At 38.7% G+C, this 21,287-nt stretch overlaps 1 long non-coding RNA gene across 1 annotated transcript; it reads left to right on the top strand.

The window, feature by feature from the left end:
- Nucleotides 1-12,757: 12,757 nt before the first annotated feature.
- Nucleotides 12,758-20,035, top strand: LOC126631013 (uncharacterized). The gene is made up of 2 exons (XR_007626206.1): nucleotides 12,758-12,872; nucleotides 19,828-20,035. It is a non-coding gene; the product is annotated as an uncharacterized LOC126631013 (long non-coding RNA).
- The last annotated feature ends 1,252 nt before the right edge of the window (nucleotides 20,036-21,287 follow it).

The following is a 21,287-nucleotide window of genomic DNA, read 5'->3' as shown; positions in this document are numbered from 1 at the left end:
CACAACATCAAATGAAGGAGGAGCTTCTTCTACAATACTTCTACGAGGGACTTCTACCAATTGAACGACAAATGCTAGATGCCTCGGCGGGAGGAGCGTTGGTGGACAAGACACCCACGGCAGCAAAGACTTTGATTGCTAATCGAGCGTTGAACGCTCAACAATACGAAGGTGTTGGACAAAGAGGCACCCCACGACAACACCAAGTGAATGAGGTAAGTGCCATAACCGAACTTCAAAATCAAATGGCTAACCTTACTACTTTGCTTTCTCAGGTTGTGGAAGGGCCAAAAGTTCAAAATGTAAGTGCGTGTGGTGTATGTTCCATGCAAGGACATCCTACGGACAAGTGCCCCCAATTGATAGAGAATGGAGGGTGGGAGACACTTAATGTTGTGGGATATGGCAACCAATACCAATCACGTGGTGATCCGTTTTCCAATACTTACAATCCCGGTTGGCGTGATCATCCGAATTTCAACTGGCGAGACCCCCAACAAGGCCAACAACAAAGCGGATTTAGGCAACAACCCCAGGGTTTCTATCAAAAGCCGTTGGCACCACCACAAGCCCAAGCACAACCTGCCCAAAGCAATGCAGGTAATTCAAGTGATAATGATAAGATTTTTCAGTTACTTACTACTTTGACGCAAGAAGTCCAAACTCAAGCCAAAGAGAGGCAAATCCAAGATAGGAGGGTGGACAACTTGGAGAAGCAAGTGGGACAAATTGCCGAGTTCATAGGGCAATTTCGTGAGCAAGGAAGGTTGCCTAGCTCAACGGTGGTCAATCCGAAAGGTGGATTCGAATCTGCAAAGGCTATCACGCTAAGAAGCGGAAAAGAAGTAGGAACCGAGCCAAAACCATCCAAATCTGCCCCCAAGGAGGACGAGAAGATGCAAATTGAGGAGATGGACCAAGCAAAGGCCACGGCAAGGATTGAGCAATCCTTGCCGCAACCACCAAGGCTATCCAATTCGGCCAATAAGGGTAAGGAAGGTATAATTCAAGTTAATTCTAATGTTATTCCTCCGGATGTACCCTTTCCTAGCAGATTTTTGCAAGCCAAGAACGAAGAAGAGGAACAAGACGTTCTTGAGACGTTTAGAAAGGTGCATGTGAATATCCCTCTCCTCGATGCTATAAAGCAAATCCCGAAGTATGCCAAGTTTTTGAAGAAGCTTTGTACAACAAGGAAACGGATTCGGGAGAAAGAGGTGGTACACGTAAGTGAGAATGTATCTGCATTGTTGCAAAGAAAGTTACCACCTAAATGCAAAGATCCAGGTAGTTTCACTATCCCTTGTGTTATTGGCAATGCGAGGTTTGATAATGCTATGTTAGATTTAGGTGCATCTATAAATGTCATGCCATATTCTGTTTATGCATCCATGAATCTAGGAAAGCTTAAAAATGATGGTGTTATTATTCAATTAGCCGATCGATCTAATGCATACCCCAAAGGAGTTTTGGAGGATGTTTTGGTGCAGGTAGACCATTTGATTTTTCCTACAGATTTTTATGTGCTTGACATGGAAGATTCGGTACACTCTCCATCATCACCACTCTTACTTGGACGTCCTTTCATGAAAACAACTCAAACCAAGATTGACGTGGCCAAGGGAGCAGTAACTATGGCCTTTGGTGGTGATATGATTAACTTTAAGGTTTCTGAATCGGTTGAGAATACTAATGATGTTCGTTCTTGTTGTGCTATTAATGTAATTGAAAATATAGGGCAGGAATGTTCAACACTAGTCAAGAAGAATGTACCACAACCCACCATCGAGGAAGGAATTGGAGTGAACAACAAAGAGTGCACGGCCCCAACCTTGAAATCATCAAATCTGCCTAAATGCAACCCTTGTGCATTTGTCCATAATGCTACCACTTCTTTGCCGTACAAAGGTAAGCCACCTATTCCAATTTCGATTCCCATTTCAACTAATAGGTTGTTACCTTGTATGGTGCAGGTACCTAATCGAAGACAACGTGGTGGGAGAGTTCGTGTTGATTTAGAGAAGCAAAACATGACAATAAGAAAGGATCATTATCCCATCCCATTCAAGGACCCAAAGAATGAAGTATTTCGTAGGTCAGGTTGTGGAAACACCCCTCCATGCTGTGGGGTTCCATAAACCTTTAATGGAGCATCGTCCGGCTGGAAGACGTTAAAGCAAGCGCTTCTTGGGAGGCAACCCATGCAACTAAAGAGGACCTAGGAAGCTCCGGCATCATAATCAGATTTGCGTTTCTAAACCCTACTCTTTATTGCTTTTACTTTGCCATATTTGTCATGTTTGTTAGTTGTGATATTTGCTTGTTTTTGTGTGAGTCTATGTTTGAAACATTGAGGACAATGTTTGGTTTAAGTGTGGGGGGTAAACAAAGTGTTTTTGTGTCAAATTCGTAGGATTTTACCACCTAACATTTCAAAGGTTGTTTTTCATTGTTTTTAAGTGTTTTTAGAAAGTTTTGATGTGTTTTTATGTGGCTTTACCAAAAAATCCGAAAATTCAAGAAAAAAAATAGAAAAAGTTTTGAAAAAACCCAAAAAGAGTCGTTTTAAAGTTGTTTTTGTGTGTTTGTTTGTGTCTTAGGGTACCTTCCAACACAATGATGAGGATTCGGTTTGTAATTGCATGATTGTTAAAGAGAGTTATAAACATGGATGAAAGTTTGATTTACTCTTTGGTTTATGCTTGGTTGTGGTTATAACTTATGACTTCACATGTAATCATAAAGAAAAAAAATCAGTTTTTGTAACATGCTTGAAGGAAGGAACTCAAACAAACACTACAACCTTGTGAGACTTGAGCCTAAATGTTTATTTGGAGAGTTAAAATCCGTGCATTCTTGTTTTCTAAAGTCGTTGCATGATCTCATTATTCTTTGCTTGGTTACTACTTAGAAGGCGTTTCATCATTTAGTTCCAAACACTAGAACTCATGCCAATGTCATTCAAAACATGTTATTGAATTGCATAACACATATTCAAGATGAAGTTGTTTAGTAGTACCACCATAGCCAAAAAGCCTTCATTCCATGCATTTGTTTTTGTAGGTTTAACCCCGTTGAGCCTTGTTTAGCCTATGTTGTTTGTTAACCCACATTATCCTTACCTAGCCTAGATTAGGACCATCCATACCTTTGTTCTTGAAGCATAGTAATAAATGACTCAAAATGAATTCCTTTTGGTCATTATTGGCAGAAAATAAGTGTGGGGGAAGTGAGTTTTGTTGTGGGTGTGCCAAAGTCTTGAATGAGGCATGAAAAAGAAGAAAAAAAATGAAATTCGTGGAAATAGAAAAAGAAAAAGAAAAAATGTGAAAAGTATGAAAAAAGAGTTGAAAAGATGTGAAAAAGAGTTCTAAAGTGTTGATTGTTGAAGAAAGGGTCCAAAAAGTTGCATTTGACCCTAAATATGCATGCGTATTCCCCTTTGTGTTTAAAGTTGTTTTCTGCACTCTAAAGTGAATTCTAAGTGTCAATTTCATTGCTTTGCTTACTATTGTTTTAAGAACGTTTGTTTATCCTTTACCCTTCTTTGTTAGCCAATACCCCAAGCCCCGTTACAACCCTTTACTTTAATCTTGAGTGTTATGTGTTTCAATTTGTGGAGTTTAACATTGGTATGAGCATATGGTGTCACTGGTTCTCGCATCTAAGTAGTAGCATTCCATTCATGAGATCATATTTAAACATGTTGTTAACTCCGGAAAGTGCTTCCTTTGTCATACATATATGTGAGCATTCGTTTTCATATTTACATCAATCTTCTCACATATAACTAGTATAGGGTGTGTAGTCAGAAATTCTGTGTGAAAATTGAGTGCATATCTATTAAGGAATTGAGCAAATTCTCTAAGGCATGTTACTACATTCAAAACATCGTTTTAATTGGTTATTTGTGAACTAATAAGTAGTGACTATGATTAAGTATGTGCTTAAGCGTAAAGATGGCTAAAATCTGTGGGAATGATGATTTTTAACATGTCATGTGCATTGGAAATCCCTGAGGCGATTGTTGGAAGGTTTAGGTTGTGTTTTACTCGTTTTGTTTCGTTTATTTACTTTGTTTCGTTTTGTTTTGCTCGAGGACTAGCAAAAGCTAAGTGTGGGGGAATTTGATAGGAGCATATTTATGCGCCTTAGTTAGTTAGTTCTTATGCATTTATGTTGTGTTTTTTTAGTTAAATTAGTCTTTTAAGCTATTTTCATGTGTTTTCAGGTTTTAGAGACAAAGTGAGCAAAAGGAAGCAATTTGGAGCATTTTGGAGCAAAATTGGGCTAGAATGGAGTTCATGCATATGTAGCACAAGGGATGGACGAATTTGAAGGATTGATGAAGCTAGGAATGTGTTTTGAAGTTGAAGAATTGAAGATACAAAGTTTCCTAGTTGAAGTAGGAAAGGGCTTAAATGAAGGATTCCTAAATAAAGAAGGATTCCTAATCAATGTAGGAGTCCTAATTGAAGATGGATTCCTAGACACATGAAGTTTCCTACTCAAGCAAGGTTTCCCATGTGAAGAAGAAGAGTTAAAGTCAAAGAATCAGCTCAAGAGAAGGAATCTTATCCAAAACCTCATCCATAACCTTATCTTAGCTTATCTTATCCAAACAAACCTTATCCTATCCTATCTTATCCTAATCCTAAACTATCCACATTTCAGCCACTTAGGAGGGTTTCTAACTAGATTAGGACACATTAAAATTGGTTTTTAGAAGCCCTTATCCACTCCTACAAAGGTGCCACACCTTATCCCTTGTTTTTTTAAGAAATCAGCCACAAAACAACCTTTCTAGAAGGCCTTATCCCTTGTCCTACAAAAGTGACGCCCCAAACCTTTCTAGAACTTCTAGAAACCTGATTATTCCTTTCCCCCTTGGTTTCTAAAAGCCTTAACCTTTTCCTTCAAGGATTGTGTGTTATTATCCTATACAAATTAGGCTTTTAAATCCTTTTCCTTTGCTACATAGGGGCTGCGAATTTCAGCCTATAAATACCATCTTTTGCTGCACCATTTAGTCACCATCCTCTACCATATTTTCACTACACCATTCACCCAAACATACCTTGTGTGCCGTGAGTTTGCAAGGAGAAGAAGGAAGACAACTTGGAGCCGTGCATGCCATTCAAGGAGCTTGGATTGTGGAGCGTTTCTAGGTGTTTTCTATCTTTGTTTTAATGTTTAAATTTATTTATCTTTGTTTATTTGCAAGTATGAGGAACTAAACCCCCCTTGGCTAGGGGGGTATTCGAAACCATGATTATGCTTGCTATATGATTTGATTACTTTTAATTGCGTTTCATAAGTTGTGATTTCAATTTGCTTATCTATGTGAATTAAAACTCATTCTTGTATGTTGATTGAGGGTCGACACTTAGTTTGCATGCATGAATTTGATGCTAGGATATAAGGGAATTTCACCTAATCGTTATGAACTTATATTCACAAGTAGTAAAGGTTGTTGATCACAATCGTGTTAAGTAAATTCTTGGCATAAGTTTCATGCAATCATAGTAACAAGTGCTTCGTCAATGCTTATGGTTTTCATAGAACTTAATGATTCTTGCTTGTATCTCTATTATGCAATCATGTAGGGGACTTGTGGGGAATGCTTTGGGTTGTCGTATGCAATCATCCAATTCAATAACATTAGGAAAATCTGAAGGTTAATTTAAGCGGACCTAATTAACTTGGGGCGTTGGGAATTCATGGTTTATTGAAAAGCAATTAGAGATCGTTTTATATGCAAGTGTGACATGTGTGGAGATGAACCCCTTAGCTAGCCTTCCATCCATTTAAACCAAATTCGTTTTAAAGTCTTTTCAATTTACAAAGTTTTGTTTTGTTTTCAAAATTCGTCCAAAATCAATCCCCCTTTAGTTTTAAGTGTCATATTAGTTAGAAACCCATTTAGTTTGTGTTTTTAGGTGTCTTGAGTCAAGTTTAAACCAATTTTCGTCCAAATTCTTCCCTAGTGTCCAAAACTGCCCAGAAAGTGGTTTCAAGGCAGTTTTGAGTGTTTACTTGCTGTTTTGAGTCTTTTGGTTTGTTTTAGTGTTTTAAAGTTTAGTTTTGCATTCTTTGAGTCTAGTTTAGTGTTTCAAACTTGTTTTTACATAGTTGAGTCAATTCCAAGTGATTTTGCAATCCCTCCTAATCCCCGGCCTAGAACGATCCCTACTTACATACTTGCTACAATTGATAAAAAGAGGGTTAATTTGAGTGTCAACATAATTTTCACATCAGGTTCCAGGGCAACCGTTCATAGGGCATACTGCATAATGTGCATCCTCCATCTCCGAGGCTCGGTTCCCCATGGATTAGGCCAAGAAACCCAAAATCATTCAATTAGCTAAGCTTTTAAAAAGACAATTATGGCTACTTTTAGGAATCCCGGCGCAAGCCATCATGTACCTAGTTCTACTAGAGCAGCCTGATTCATCGACGTATGGATATTTGGAGTGTATAGTTTATCCTCCCGCATTGGAGAGCAAACCCATGTGGGTGTCAGGGAATTGGTTTACCCTCTCGCACTAGAGACATGGTTGGTCCCCAAGGGGGCGCAATTCCTACGATAAATCCCTAAGTTGGGCGCAGTCTTCTTTTGAAGTGTAGGAGTGGTCAATTGTTGTAAGCATGCAGTCGAGCTAAGTTGTAAATTACTTCTGAATTCCTCATTGGAAAACAAGTATGTAGACATGTAAATTTCGTTGCATACAAAAGACGCATCACAAAACTCCACGTGGCATATGACTCATCACAAATGGACAAGTCATCAATGACATGTGGCACAAATCAAGCAACCGAAGTGTAAAATATGCCCAAAATTCGGCAAAAGGGAAAAAATCCCCCTTAAAATCAGTAAGGGGCCCAAAATCTTTCAAAACTAGAAAGAAAGCCAAGGCATTTTCACAAAATAAGCAACAATTGAAGATTGCTCACAAATAGGCAACATGGCTTATAAATTTCAGTCAATATAAGGAAGGTGGTTGAAATTAAGACACAAAATATGTATAAATTCTCCAATGGACGAATCAAGACATAAATCAAGGCCAAATCCATCCAAAGGCATGGCTTTGGAAGTCTATAAATACAAGAATCCAAGACACACAAAGGGGTCAAAAATTGCACATTGAAAAGAACCTCTGCACAAATCTTTGAAGACTAATACGCTGCCAAAACTCTCTTCAAAGAACGTACAACCAAAGCCTAAGCTTTCTTTCAACCAAAGCCGAAGCACTCCCCTTGAAGAATCAACAAGCACTCGTGCCAACTCTTTCTAGACTTTGTTTCAAGCTCAAAACTTGTAACAACGTTCGTTTCAAGATCAAGTCGCAAAGACCCTTGAATCAATGAAATCCTACATCAACATCACCCTTTGCCATAACTTTGAGGTGAAGATCATCCAAGCATCGTTTCAAGCTCAAAACTTGAAGCAATCATTCAATCGTTCTTCCGAGATCAAGTCATCATAACCCTTGGATTAACAACCTACGCATCTACGCCAAATTTGAAGACTAAATCAGAAGAAAATTGTAAATAGAGATTGTAACCTACAAATTCAAATCAGTACAAATCTACTTTGTACATGTGTTTTCATTTAATTCGATACAAAATTTTCATGTTTACAAATTTGGTAGACTTAGCAGGACATCTCTGCCTCTCATCTCTATCTTCAAATCCACAAGAAGCACAAATGGCATCAAGAAAGGATCAAGTTGTTCCCGCAACCAATGCGAAGAACAAGAATATCCTTACCGCAAGTGGTGGCACTTTAGGTGTCACAACCCGAAGCAAAGTAAGAGCTCTTTCTATTGTGCCTTCCACCCCTACAACAACTTTGTCGAAGAAGCAAGAGCACCCAAGGCATGAGCCCGTGATCACCTTGGCCTCGCTAGTCATTGACTTCTAATGCCGACTCAAGCAGCAGCTCATATCTGGTAGCCATGCAACTCATGACTACTGGTGCAACTTCAATCGAGGAGCAGATGGCTCAAATGAATGAAGTAATTGCAAGGATAACAAGGCCCGTGGAGGAATATGACTTGCAAATTGCCACATTTGTCAACTGACTAGAGGTGTAGCATTATGAAAAAGTTGACCACGACCTAAAGGTTGACCTACAAAAGAAGAAAACTGACGAAGATGAGCAGCCTTCAATAGAAAAAGGTGAGGAGAAGCTAGTCCAAGCAACAACACTCATGAGATCTTTCTTTATCCAGCAGCTACAGAAGATGATCATTAACATCATCAAGGCACAGTATAAACGGAGCTCACATGACTCCGTGCTATTTTCAAAGCCTTACCCTAAGAATATTGACGCCTTAAGGATGCCAAGGGGTTATCAGCTGCCAAAATTCATGCAATTAAATGGAAAAGGGCAAATCCCAAACAACATATTGCCCATTTTATCGAAACTTACAACAAATCTGGGACGGAGGGAGACTACCTCATCAAGCAATTTGTGCACTCGCTGAAAGGTAACTTCTTTGACTGGTACACCAACATCGAGCCCGAGTCCATCAATAGTTAGGATCAGCTTGAAAGGGAATTCCTCAACTGCTTATATAACACCCGCCGTACCGTAAGCATGCTACAGCTAATAAGTATGAAGCAGTGGAATGATGAACTTGTCATCGACTAAATCAATAGATGTCATTCATTATGTCTGGATTGCAAAGATCAACTTTCTGAAACCTCCACAATTGAGATGTGCGTTCAAGGTATGCACTGAGGTTATATTACATCTTCCAAGGCATAAAACCAAGAACATTTGAGGTGCTAGCAACTTGTTCCCATGACATGGAGCTGAGTATCGCCAATCATGGGAAGAAGAAGCCCATCACCAACTTCAAGAAGGATAAGGTGTTCGTCTTAAAGGTAGACAAAATTGGAAAGAAGCTTGCTAAGAAAGTTTTTACCATCAACACTACTTTCATCAAGACCTCATCTGCACGTGTCAAGATCTCATCCAAGAAATGTGAGCCTTCTCGCACCCAAGATAGGTACAAAAACACCTTGAGCGAACCGGAGCAGATGACATACTATTTTCCTGACTTTGACGTGGCTGCAATGCAAGACGACCTACTGGAGAAGAAGGTAATTGAGCTCCCGAAATGCAAGTGCCCCGAAGAGATGAATTGCGTTAATGATCCTAAGTACTGCAAACACCATCGTTTCATGAGTCATTCAGTTGAAAAGGGCTTCATCCTCAAGGAGCTCATCACGAAGCTAGCACAGTAAGGGAAAATCAAACTTGACCTTGAAGACATGGCCGTAACACACATTACTACCATCGTGTTTAGATCTTTCAATCACGTGCCTCTCCAAGTCTTGACCATTCCTGTCCATGCTCAAGCTACACGACACCTTTTGCACAACCATCGCTGGGGGCAAGCGACAAAGATGCACCTACCAGCGATGAAGAAAGATGAACCTTGGTGACCTACAAAAAGACAAGGAAGCCAAGACCACAAGCCATATGGTCAAAGGTAGAACAAGGGAGAAAGCACCACCGCCACAACAATATATGCCCAAAAGGAGCGTAAGAGATGACAAGCCAACATATGTTGGGGAACCTATAGAGCAAGAGCCATGTATTCTTGTCTCCTTGCACGAGTACTTCCTGAAGGATTTCTTCCAACAGTGCACTACTGTTGCCTGTCACATGGTTGAAATATAGATAGAAAGGCCCTCAAAAGGTGAAGTTATCGCTATTGAGGAAGAGAAGACCCGCACACCCAAAGAAAGCCTGCCGGCACACTTTAGCATCAAGCAAGCATTACAATTGCCTAAGGACAAACGCTTGAAACTTCGGCCACATGAGTATGCCACGTGTTGTGCCACCTATGATGCAATAAACTTCACTGAAAAAGGCTTGTTGTTAGGATCAAAGCATCACAATCGTCCTCTCTTCGTCTCTGGGTACGTAAAGAATAACAGAGTCAACTGCAGGCTTATGGATGGTAGATTAGCCATAAACATCATGCCAAAGTCAACAATAACCACAATCGGCATCAAGGTGGATGAACTATCCCCAAAGCCACCTCCTAATCCAAGGTTTTAACCAAGAAGGACAAAGAGTGATGGGCATGATCCGAGTGGAAACGACCATTGGTGAACTCAAATCAAGCACGCTATTCAACGTGATTGATGCAAGAACTTCCTATAACTTACTCTTAGAAAAGCCTTGGATACACGAGAATAGAGTAATGCGATCCACCCTTCATCAATGCTTAAAATTCTACTGAGAATGAGTAAAAGTGATACAAGGTGAACCAAGCCATTCACCAAAACCAAATCACACTTTGCGGATGCCAAGTCTTACATGGATGAAGACATGGTGCCTGGAGCTCTTCCAAAAGAAATCAAATCCATAGGCAAAATCGCACCTAAGAAATAAGAGTGGCAAGCTGTATTCAAGAAGCAAGAAGCGGAGGCCGTGCCATCTTCAAGCTATGCCTTATGCTCTCGTATATGGTGTCGAAGCTGTTCTGTTGCTCCAAAGTCAAATCCCCTCACTAAGGATGGCTATACAAGTGATAAGATTAAAAGCACACCACAAAGTAGCACACAAATATCCTATTTATTTTCCTATTAACACTAAGATTTGTCAATTGTAGCATATGAAAATAAGGGTCTTTCCCGCAGAAGAGTATTTTATCTAACTACTTAAAATGTCACATAAACTGGGCTGTTATCCCTACTAGCCAGCCACCGAAAATTAATTATTAGACCAACTTACACTAGACACATAGAGCTACGCTCACACAAATTTTTGGGATTTTTGGAGTTGATTTGCTATTTAAATTAAATTGAACAAAAATAGGACAGGAACAAATTTTAAATAGTTCACAAATTAAGAAAAACGAGTTAGGGGAATTGCTATTCACCACCAAATAATCATGCAAACATGTTATGTTTCATTCAAATTCCTTTTATTTCCGAATGAAGATGCTCAAGTTAGCTCAATGTTAGAACTTAACCTATTACTCTTTCTTATGTAGTATGTTAAGAGAATGGCGTTTTCAACTTAACTTAGTTCCTAGCATGCAATCTAGAATGGCCTGTTCATAGATTTAACAAGTAGAAATCATTAAGAACGAAAAGTGTTTGAGTCATCACAAGGCATCGTAAGTACTGGCGTTGTCTTACTTATCCTAGAAATTGGTTCACATGTTAATTGCAATTAACAAGTACTACTCTAGAACATATGTAGGTCCTCATTCGACAAGGGCAAGCACACACATATTCATAGCGTTAGAATCCAAAATATGCTTACTACGTATGCATCCATAGAAAACAGATAAAGAATTCATCAATGAGACAAGTAGTGAACCAATTTTCATCCATTCATAAAAGTAATTCAAACAAAATGTCATAACAAACTTGCAATCATATTTGGGGCTTCAAAACAGCCCCTAACTACTAAAAATTTAGTTACACATTATTATCAAATAAAACCAAAAGAGAGACAAGAGTTTGAGAAGCCAAAACCGAGAGGAGAGAATGCCAAGATTTCCTCCTTCATTTCCTTCCTTTCCGCAAAGCTGCCTTGTCATCTTTCTTTTCTATTTTTTTTTCGTTTCTTCCCTCTTTCCGCTGCAACCTGCAACCTCTTTTGTTATGCTTGCTGCCCCTGTTTTTTTTTTCCATCGCTCACCAAACTTAATAGCCACTTTATTGTCATAAAAGAGAGGAAATGGAAATACAATTTTAACTCCTTGCTAGCCTCTTAGTATTTCACCTACCATAACATTTATGTCAATTAATCCTCCACTTAATCCTCACCTTTATTTCCAATTTAACTCTCTAAAAGTTCTCTTTCTCTTGATTTGTGCGACCGGCTGACCAGGGAAAATGGGAGAGAATTATGTATAGGTTTTTCTTCCTTGTCGGTTGATAGGAGCATATTTATGCGACTTAATTGGCTTGTTCTCGTGCATTTACGTTGTGTTTCTTTAGTTATTTTAGTGTTTAAAGTCACTTTTGTGTGTTTTCAGATTCCAAAGCCGAAGTGTGCAAAATGATGTAATTTGGAGCCTTTTGGAGCAAAAGGAAAGGATGAATTGAAGACTTGAAGAAATTAGGATTCCTAATCAACGAAGGATTCCTAATTGAAGAAGGATTCCTAATTGAAGAAGGATTCCTAATCGACGAAGGATTCCTAATCAACGAAAGATTCCTAATTGAAGATGGATTCCTAATCACATGAGGATTCCTAGAAGAACAAGGATTCCTACTCCAAGAAGGATTCCTACTTAAAATAGGAAAGTTAAGCCAAGGTTTCCTACTTTGGTTTGACCTTTCCTAAATGTTCCTAAGTTTTATCAACTTTGAAGGCATCCTAGGCATTCTAGGACATCAAATACACATCCCTTGTACATTGTGAACCCTTGCCGCACCCCCTTGGTATTTCCTCTTCCTTGCCGTGCAAGGGAGAGGGTTATTTCCTGAATCTATGCTTTAAAACACTTTCCTATTCTATTTCAAACCCTTGCCGGACCTTTTAGCTAATTTCCATTAAGTTTCTGATGTTGTTTCCTATTTCTAGAAGCCTTAGACTTAATTTCTGATTACCTAAATAACCTAGGTTTTTAATTCCTGAAATCCTTTAAATAAAACTCCTTTTGTGCAGCCACAAAACATCCATCTACTATCCATTCACGCCAGAAACTAGCCTCCACTCTTAACCGCACCATTCTACCACCATTCACCCTATTTTCTGCCCAGAAACATACCTAGCCGACCCCTACACCTATCCTAAACATAAACCCATCATTCTACATCATCCATAACTCCCTAAACTCACCCCCAACCCTTGTGCCGCAGCAAAGGAGAGGAAGAAGAAGTACTTGAAGGTTCTAGCTGTTTAACATCGAATCGTTGGAATATTTAGGTGTTCTCTTTCTTATATTTACAATGTATAAATCTGTTTTCCTTTGTTTTGTGAACATGAGGAACTAAGCCTTTTTGGCTAGGGGGTTATTCGATACCATGATTATGCTTGCAAGATGAATTGATTACGTCTAATTTTTATTTCATGAATTGTGAATGCAATTTGCTTAACCGTTTGATTGATGACTTATTTTTGTGTGTTAATTAAGGTGGCCAACTTAGTTTTCATGCAGGAATTTGAAGCTAAAACATAAGGAAGTTTCACCTAATAGTTACAACCTTATGTTTGCAAGTAGTGGAGGTCGCTTATAAACGATCGTGTTAAGTGAATTCTTGGCAAATGTTTCATGCTTTTCATAGTAACAATTGCCTCGTCAATGCTTATAGTTTTCATGAAGCTTAATGATCTTTGATTGTACCTTTATTGTGCTTTTCACGTAAGGGACTTTTATAGAATGTTTTGAGTTGTTGCATGTGCATTCCCATCCAATTCACTAACTTTAGGAAAACTTGAAGGTTAAAAAAGTGCTATCACAGTTAACCTAGGGCGTTGAGATTCATAGTTTATTGAAAGAAGCAATTGGAAATCAAAGTTGAATGCAAGTGTATCATGTGTGGAGAAGAACCCTCTAGTTAGTCTATCACCCATCAATTTACTTAATTCTGTCTAAAAATCTGTTTACATTATTCTTGCTTTGTTTTATTTATTTTCGTCCAAAATCAACCTCATCTTATTTCTTTGAGTCATATTAACTAGAACTTGTCTTAGAATATGTTTTTAGGTGTTTTAGGTCATTAGAAAACCAAAATTCGTCCAAGTTGTGTTAGAGTCCCAAAACTGCCCAGAAAGTGGTTTTTAGGCAGTTTTTGCTGTTTTGAGTCTTTTGGTTTGTTTTAGTGTTTTAGAGTTTAGTTTTGCATTCTTTGAGTCTAGTTTAGTATTTTAAACTTTGTTTTACATATTTGAGTCAGTTTAGAGTGATTTAGCAATCCCTCCTAATCCCCGGTTTAAGAACGATCCCTACTTATCCATACTATAATTGTCAACAAGAGGGTTTAATTTGTGTGTTTAGTTATTTTACGCATCAAATTTTGGCGCCGTTGTCGGGGATTAGCAACTTTGCTAATCCCTCGTTATTTCTTTTTATTTTTCGTTTGTTTTCTATCTTAGTTGCTGATTTGTTTTGTTTCTTTGTTTTTAGGTACTAGTGCATGACTCGAAGTTCCCAACCTGTTCGTGAGCATATTTTGGATTTTGACGACGATTTCGAGAGAACTTTGAGAAGAAGGAGGAACCAACAAGAGTCTAACCCATCTAGCGCGGAACCTGACCTTGAAGAACAAGTTCTAGAAGAGGAGGAGGATCCCACGGCACAAGTGGGTGGAGAAGTTCAAGGCATGGCCATGGACAACCGTACACTCAAGGAGCTTTCCGCATCGGGATTGGATAATGCCGCACCCTTGTGTATCCAATATCCCACAGCTGCTCAAGGTAAAACCGAAGAGTTCGAGTTAAAGTCAAGTTTGCTCCACCACATTCCAAAGTTCCATGGGCTGTCCATGGAGGACCCTAACAAGCATTTGAAAGAGTTTGAGGTGGTTTGCTCAAGTATGACTCCGGTTAACATCGACGGAAGTATTTTGAAGATGAAGGCTTTTCCATTCTCTTTGATGGACAAAGCCAAGGATTGGTTATACGAGTTAGCTCCCGGATCAGTTACGTCTTGGGAAAGTATGAAGAGGGCATTTTTGGAGAAGTTCTTCCCAACTTCTCAAATCATCATTCTTCGTAAAAAGATAAGTGGTATTCAACAAGAGGAAGGTGAATCTTTTCCCACTTATTATGAACGTTTTAAATCACTTGTTGCTTCTTGTCGACAGCATCAGATGAAGGAGGAACTACTTCTCCAATACTTTTACGAGGGGCTCCTACCACTTGAACGTCAAATGCTCGATGCTTCGGCGGGTGGAGCATTGGTAGACAAAACGCCCATGGCTGCAAAAATCTTGATTGCTAATCGAGCGTTGAACGCTCAACAATACGAAGGTGTAGGCCAAAGAGGACCCCCACGGCAACATGTGCATGAGGTAAGTTCCACATCCAATATTCAATCTCAGGTAGCTAATCTTACTTCCATTGTTTCTCAGATGGCCGAGGGAATGAAGATTCAAGGACCCATGGTGTGTGGCGTATGTTCTATCCAAGGACATGCCTCTGAAAAGTGTCATCAACTCATTGAGAATGGTGGATGGGAGAGCGCTAATGCAATTGGATTTCAAGGCCAAAATCAGCCAAGACATGATCCATACTCCAACACATAATCCGGGGTGGAGAGACCATCCAAACTTTAAGTGGAGGGAGGCCCAACAAACCCAACCATAAGGAGGCTTTAGGCAACAACCCCCGGGCTTCTACACCAAGCCATACGTACCCACGCAAGCTCTTCCACAACCTGCCCAAACTACTTCAGGTAATGCTTTGGATAATGATACACTTGTTAAGTTACTAACCACTTTGACTCAGGGGCAAGAAAATCAAAACAAAAGGGTGGACCAACTAGAGAAACAAATGGGGCAGATTGCTGAAGTTGTTGGGCAGATTAGAGACCAAGGAAAGCTTCCTAGTTATACCATTCCAAATCCAAAGGGAGGGTTTGAATCAGCCAAGTCAATCACCCTAACAAGTGGTAAGGAGGTTGGGGCAGGTTCTTCATAAAAAACAGGTCACAAAGAGGATGAAATGTTGCAAATGGAAGAGGAGGAATCAAGTCAACCCACGGCAAAGGTGGAAGTACCTTTGCCGCAAGTCTCCAATGCCCCTAAACTGTCCAATTTGTCCAATAAAGGTAAGAATGTGTCCAATTCGGTTCCTACTAATGTTATTCCACCCAATGTACCCTTTCCTAGCAGATTTTTGCAATCCAAAAATGAAGAGGAGGAAACAGATGTTCTAGAGACATTTAGGAAAGTTCAAGTCAACATACCCCTTGTGGATGCAATCAAGCAAATCCCGAAGTACGCCAAGTTTTTTAAGAAGCTTTGTACAACCAAGAAACGTTTTTAGGAGAAAGAAGTGGTGCATGTAAGTGAGAATGTCTCTGCCATGTTGCAACGCAAACTACCCCCCAAATGCAAAGATCCAGGGAGTTTTACAATTCCATGTGTCATTGGTAATACCCGTTTCAAATCTGCCATGCTAGACTTAGGAGCATCTATAAATGTCATGCCATATTCAATTTATGCATCTATGAACTTAGGCAAGTTGAAAAATGATGGTGTGATTATCCAATTGGCCGATCGATCTAATGCCTATCCAAAAGGAGTGTTGGAAGATGTTTTGGTGCAGGTAGACCACTTGATTTTTCCTGCAGATTTCTATGTGCTTGATATGGAGGATTCAGGCCACTCTTCACCATCACCGCTCTTACTTGGACGACCTTTCATGAAAACGGCTCAAACCAAGATTGATGTGGCCAAAGGATTAGTAACTATGGCATTTGGTGGTGACATGATTAGTTTTAAAATTTCTGAATCCATTGAGACTCCTAATGTTGTTCATTCTTGTTGTGCCATTGATAAAATAGAAAAGATAGGACCGGACCGTTCAGCACCACGCACAAAGGATGCATCAAGAACCATGCAAAACGAAGGAATTGGAGTGGAGCACAAAGACCACACGGCCACTGCCCTCAAAGTGCTCAAATTGGCCGAAAGCACCATGGGCAAGAATGTTCACATTGCTGCCACTTCATCATAACACATAGGTAAGCCACCTAATCCAAATCCAATTCCCATTAAAGTTGATAGGTGGTTCCCTTCTTTGGTGCAAGTACCCAAGCAAATCCCCAATGGTGGGCGCATTTACATGAACCGTAGGCAACACAACGCACTCATCCGCAAACATCACTATCCATTTCCGTTCAAGGATTCAAAGTATGAGAACTTTGTGGAGCATGTTGTGGAGGAGATCCCACTGCATGCCGTGGGCTCCAATGAGAGATGAATGAGTTCTTCGTCCGGCTGCAAGACGTTAAAGAAAGCGCTACTTGGGAGGCAACCCATGCATTCAACAAAGGAAGACTTAGGAATCACTCCAATTCCAGATTTGCGTTCCTAAAACCCTTTTCTTTGTTGATTCTTTCTAATCTGCCAGTTTAGTTGATTAAGTTGCTGTTTGTGTGTTTAATTTTATTTGGTGTGATTTTATGCTTGAAACATAGAGGACAATGTTTGATTTAAGTGTGGGGGGGGGTAACTAAGTATTTTTTATGCAAATTCGTGGGATTTTATCACCCATTACTTATAGACTTGTTCCTTGCTGTTTTTAAGTGTTTTTAAGCAGTTTTGGTGTGTTTTAGTGTGTGTTGACATAAAACTCCGAAAATCACATAAAATTTTGAAAAAAGGGTTTTGAAAAGCCTAAAAAGAGTGTTTTGAGTCGTTTTTGTGTGTTTGTGTCTAGGGTACCTTCCAACACAATGATGAGGATTCGGTTTGTAATTGCATGGCTGTTAAAAAGAGTTATTAACATGGATGAAAGTTTGAATTACTCTTTGCTTATGCTTGGTTGTGGTTATAGCTTATGAATTCACATGCAATCACAAAGGATAAAAATTAGTTTTTGTAACATGCTTGAAGGAAGGAACTCAAACAAACGCTACAACCTTGTGAGACTTGAGCTTAAACGTTTATTTGGAGAGTTAAAATCTGTGCATTATTGTTTTTCTAAAGTCGTTGCATGATCTCATTATTCTTTGCTTGGTTACTACTTAGAAGGCGTTTCATCGTTTAGTTCCAAATGCTAGAACTCATGCCCATTTCATTCAAAGCATGTTATTGATTTGCATAACACATATTCAAGATGAAGTTGTGTAGTTACCACCACCAAAGCCAAACTGCCGTGTGCCCTACCTCATTTTTTATGTTTAAGTTAACCCCATTAAGCCTTGTTAGCCTACATTCTTTGTTAACCCACACTATCCTCACCTAGCCTAGATTAGGACCATCCATACCCTTGTTCTCAAAGCATAGTAAAGCATGATTCAAATTGAATTCCTTTTGATTAATGTATGGCAGAAAACAAGTGTGGGGGAAGTGTTTCTCATGTGAGTTAGTGTGCCATAGGCATGGGTAGAAAAGAAAAATTCGTGAAAAGAAAGAAAGAAAAAAAAGAAAAGTGTGAAAAGTATGAAAAAAAAAAGAGTTGAAAAGATGTGAAAAAGAGTTCTAAAGTATTGTTTGTTGAAGGAAGGGTCCAAAAAGTTGAATTTGACCCTAAGAGTTGTTTAAATCTTCCCTTTATGTCTAAAAGTGATTTCTGCATTTTAAAGTGAATTCTAAGTCTAGATTTCATTACTTTGCTTGCTATTGCTTTAAGAACGTTTGTTATCCCTATCCTTCATTTGTTAACCAATACCCGAAGCCCCATTACAAACCTTGACTTCAATCTTGAGTGTTATGTGTTTTAATTTGTGGAGTTTGAATTTGGTATGAACATATGGTGTCACTGGTTCTCGCATCTAAGTGGTAGCATTCCATTCATGAGATCATATCCAAACATGCTTATTAACTCCAGAAATTGCTTACTTTGTGATACATATATGTGAGCGTTCGTTTTCATATCTACATCAATCTTCTCACATATAACTAGTATAGGGTGTGTAGTTAGAAAATCTGAGTGAAAATTGAGTGCATATCTTGTAAGGAATTGAGCGAATTCTCTAAGGCATGTTACTACATCAAAAATATTGTTTTAATTGATTAATTGTGAACTAGTAAGTGGTGATTATTATTAAGTATGTGCTTAAGTGTAAAGATGACTAAAATCTGTGGGGAATAACGATTTTTAACATGTCATGTGCATTGGAAATCCCTGAGGCAAATGTTGGAAGGTTTAGGTTGTGTTTTATTTGTTTAGTTTTATTTTATTTCTTTGTTTTGCTCGAGGACTAGCAAAAGCTAAGTGTGGGGGAATTTGATAGGAGCATATTTATGCAACTTAATTGGCTTGTTCTCGTGCATTTACGTTGTGTTTCTTTAGTTCTTTTAGTGTTTAAAGTCACTTTTGTGTGTTTTCAGATTCCAAAGCCAAAGTGTGCAAAATGATGTAATTTGGAGCCTTTTTTAGCAAAAGGAATGGATGAATTGAAGACTTGAAGAAATTAGGATTCCTAATCAACGAAGGATTCCTAATTGAAGAAGGATTCCTAATCAATGAAGGATTCCTAATCAACGAAGGATTCCAAATTGAAGATGGATTCCTAATCACATGAGGATTCCTAGAAGAACAAGGATTCCTACTCCAAGAAGGATTCCTACTTGAAATAGGAAAGCTAAGCCAAGGTTTCCTACTTTGGTTTGACCTTTCCTAAATGTTCCTAAGTTTTATCAACTTTGAAGGCATCCTAAGCATTCTAGGACATCAAATACACATCCCTTGCACATTGTGAACCCTTGCCGCACCCCCTTGGTATTTCCTCTTCCTTGCCGTGCAAGGGAGAGGGTTATTTCCTGAATCTATGCTTTAAAACACTTTCCTAATCTATTTCAAACCCTTGCCGTACCTTTTAGCTAATTTCCATTAAGTTTCTGATGTTGTTTCCTATTTCTAGAAGCCTTAGACTTAATTTCTGATTACCTAAATAACCTAGGGTTTTAATTCCTGAAATCCTTTAAATAAAACTCCTTTTGTGCAGCCACAAAACATCCATCTACTATCCATTCACGCCAGAAACTAGCCTCCACTCTTAACCGCACCATTCTACCACCATTCACCCTATTTTCTGCCCAGAAACATACTTAGCCGACCCCTACACCTATCCTAAACATAAACCCATCATTCTACATCATCCATAACTCCCTAAACTCACCCCCAACCCTTGTGCCGCAGCAAAAGAAAGGAAGAAGAAGTACTTGAAGGTTCTAGCTGTTCAACATCGAATCGTTGGAATATTTAGGTGTTCTCTTTCTTATATTTACAATGTATAAATCTATTTTCCTTTGTTTTGTGAACATGAGGAACTAAGCCTTTTTGGCTAGGGGGTTATTCCATACCATGATTATGCTTGCAAGATGAATTGATTACGTCTAATTGTTATTTCATGAATTGTGAATGCAATTTTCTTAACCGTTTGATTGATGACTTATTTTTGTGTGTTAATTAAGGTGGCCAACTTAGTTTTCATGCAGGAATTTGAAGCTAAAACATAAGGAAGTTTCACCTAATAGTTACAACCTTATGTTTGCAAGTAGTGGAGGTCGCTTATAAACGATCGTGTTAAGTGAATTCTTGGCAAATGTTTCATGCTTTTCATAGTAACAATTGCCTCGTCAATGCTTATAGTTTTCATGAAGCTTAATGATCTTTGATTGTACCTTTATTGTGCTTTTCACGTAAGGGACTTTTAGAGAATGTTTTGAGTTATTGCATGTGCATTCCCATCCAATTCACTAACTTTAGGAAAACTTGAAGGTTAAAAAAGTGCTATCATAGTTAACCTAGGGCGTTGAGATTCATAGTTTATTGAAAGAAGCAATTGGAAATCAAAGTTGAATGCAAGTGTATCATGTGTGGAGAAGAACCCTCTAGTTAGTCTATCACCCATCAATTTACTTAATTCTGTCTAAAAATCTGTTTACATTATTCTTGCTTTGTTTTATTTATTTTCGTCCAAAATCAACCCCATCTTATTTCTTTGAGTCATATTAACTAGAACTTGTCTTAGAATATGTTTTTAGGTGTTTTAGGTCATTAGAAAACCAAAATTCGTCCAAGTTGTGTTAGAGTCCCAAAACTGCCCAGAAAGTGGTTTTTAGGCAGTTTTTGCTGTTTTGAGTCTTTTGGTTTGTTTTAGTGTTTTAGAGTTTAGTTTTGCATTCTTTGAGTCTAGTTTAGTATTTTAAACTTTGTTTTACATATTTGAGTCAGTTTAGAGAGATTTAGCAATCCCTCCTAATCCCCGGTTTAAGAACGATCCCTACTTATCCATACAACAATTGTCAACAAGAGGGTTTAATTTGTGTGTTTAGTTATTTTACGCATCATCGGTTCAATCACATAAGCTTGTTGAATCTACAAAGTATCAGGTGCCGATGACTTCGCAAAGTAACTCCAATAGGTTACCTGCAGGCAAGTGATAGGAGCATATTTATGCGACTTTGTTATCTTGTTTTCTTGCATTTACGTTGTTAGTTATTGTTTATTATAGTGATTTAAGCTAGTTTCGTGTGTTTGTAGGTTCATATGGCAATTGAAGCAAGAAAGTGCATTTTGGTGCATTTTAGAGCAAAACTGAGCTGGAATGTTGTGTATGCTAATGGAGCACAAGAAATGGACGAGTTTGAAGGTCAAAGAAGCTTAAGAAATGAAGAAATGAAAG

Source organism: Malus sylvestris, chromosome 8 (genome assembly GCF_916048215.2).
Source record: "Malus sylvestris chromosome 8, drMalSylv7.2, whole genome shotgun sequence".
Classification (NCBI taxonomy): Eukaryota; Viridiplantae; Streptophyta; class Magnoliopsida; order Rosales; family Rosaceae; genus Malus; species Malus sylvestris.
The sequence above is the reverse complement of the archived record's forward strand: the minus strand, read 5'-3'. Positions and strand labels throughout refer to the sequence as shown.